General features: G+C 40.2%; 1 protein-coding gene across 1 annotated transcript in view; it reads left to right on the forward strand.

The window, feature by feature from the left end:
- The window catches only part of LOC111818317 (small nuclear ribonucleoprotein E-like), a 5,664-nt gene that overhangs the window by 2,556 nt on the left and 733 nt on the right, over nt 1–2,375 (forward strand). The window lies entirely within an intron of this gene.

Below are 2,375 nucleotides of genomic sequence, written 5' to 3' on the forward strand. Positions count from 1 at the left end.
GAATGGAAAAACATTTCTACCAGCTCTTCCTCAGGCAAAGGACTAATATCTAGAATATATAAAAACTGAAAATATCAGACTGCCTAGATTTAAACATTCAGACCAAATATGGGAATCTGAACTGAATAGACACTTCTCAGATGAAGCTGAAATGGCAAATAAATTCATGAAAAAAATGTTCAACACCACTGGTCATTCAAGAATTGAAAATTAAAGCAACCCTAAGGGTCCATCTTGTTATGCTTTGTGTCTAGAGGGCCCCCCAAAGCCTCATGTACATTTAGATGAGGCTTTTTCAGAGGTAACTGAATCTAGAGTTTGTGATCAATTCATGACTCAATACTAGGATTAAGGGGGCTAGCATTGAGGGTAGATGTCCATTGATTAGATTGGTACTGACCTAACCCTGGCCAACTGGATACAATATAAAGGACAGAAAGAGGCTTGAACCAGGTGTGGTGGTGCACCCCTGCAATCCTGACACTTGGAGGCTGAGGCAGGAGTGAACTCAAGGCCAGCCTGAACTGCACAGCAAGACCTTGTCTCAAAAAGACCAACAAAATAAAGAAAAGGCTTATCTCTTCTCTTGTTGATTTTGCTGGGGTTTTTTTGCCACCATGAACTGTTTCCTCTTTGTCATGTGCCACCTTGCCTTAGGGACAGCTGATTATACCAAAACCTCTGAAACTGTGAGCTAAATAAAGCTTTCCCTCCTTTAACTTTGGGTTTTGGGAATTTTGTTTCAGCTATGAGAAAAGTAAGTAGGCCACATGTCACTCCAGACAGAATGGCTATTATTAGGAAATCAACTGATCCCAAATGCTGGTGGGGAAAAAGGGGCCCTTCCCCACTGTGGAAATCAGTGCAGAGATTTCTCACAAAACTAAAACTAGAGGTTGCATTTGACCCAGCTATTCTCCTTCTTGGTATCTTCCTGGATGAATTAAAAGCATCAAACCACAGTGATAGATGCACACTCATGTTTATAAAGTGGCACAATTTATTATAGCTAAATCTTCAACAAGTTCGTTTTATTGTGGTGTTTTGTTTTGTTTTTGTGGTACCGGGGATCAAACGCGGGACCTTGTGTCTGCCAGGCAGGTGCTTATGCCACTGAACTATATCCCCAGTCTCAAATGTTCAACAAGTAATGAATAGATAAAGATTTTTTTATACAATGGCGTACTACTGTCCTGGGTACCACATGCCTTGTGGGCCCTGCTGTGGGTGCGCCAAGCCAGCCACTGAAACTAGGCATGGTGGGGCATGCCTGTAATCCCAGCGCTGCTGAGTCTGAGACAGGAGGATCACTAAGAGTCCGAGCTTTGTAGTGAGACCCTGTAAATAATAAATAAATTAAATAAATAAATAAATAAATAAATAAATATTGGGAAATGGGAAGAAAATGTTCAAAGGAAAAGCGGAACATGGGAAAGGATTGGGGAAGGAATGAAGAAACAAGAAAAACAAGGAAAAAAGGAAACAAAGCTTTTATAAGTGAAGAAGAGAGGCTGAAGGGAGAGAAGGGAGATAGAAAACAAAAGAAGGAAGGTATATCATCTACAGATACAAATGCCCTATGTTATCAGTATATATATCTAAAATATACCTATAAAATACAAAAAACTAAAAAAAGTGTGACGTCTCAAGAATCATTCAAAATCATTCCAAGAGTACACAAGTAAAACGAGAAAACTATGAGCGAAGTTGGGCAGCTAAGTAGATAAACAAAAAATAGTATCTGCACCATGGAGTTCCACTGTGCCACTAAAAACATAAATTGGAGCCACTTGTGGGAAAATAGATGTACCTTGAGCCCATGTTAAGTGAAATAAATCAGGCACCCAAGATCAAATATCACATTCTTTCTCTTACATGAGAAACCTACAGTAAAGTTAGAGCAAAGTGAAAGATAGATAATAGGAAGTAGAGAGGTAGGTCGTCCTCGGAGGCAAGGGGGCCAAGAGATCAGGAAGAGGAGGAAGTTGGGATGCGCTATGTGCGTGCACCAGCTACACACAAGGGATGTGAACCTTAAGTACCGTGAGCATGTGCAAACAGCAACAACAACAACGGAGCAAGAACAAAAGGAGGGGGACCAAGGGATGGCTGGAGGTAGGGAAGGGAAGGCAAAGAGAATATAGAAAAGGAAGGAAGATGTGCTATGTGCATGCATGCACCAAGTTCCCATGAGGCGGCGAAGTATTATGCACCACACATATTAATAGACTAAAATAACAATAAGAAACATAAGCTGGGCAGACATGTAGAGGATCCTAAATTCAGCTTTGAATGAGATGTTTATATGTCATACAGAAAAAAATGGTAAACCATTTAAGTAAAATGTATTTTTATAAAAATATCCTGGTCACATG

Source organism: Octodon degus, unplaced genomic scaffold, assembly GCF_000260255.1.
Source record: "Octodon degus isolate 3935 unplaced genomic scaffold, OctDeg1.0 scaffold00087, whole genome shotgun sequence".
In the NCBI taxonomy this organism is placed as follows: Eukaryota; Metazoa; Chordata; class Mammalia; order Rodentia; family Octodontidae; genus Octodon; species Octodon degus.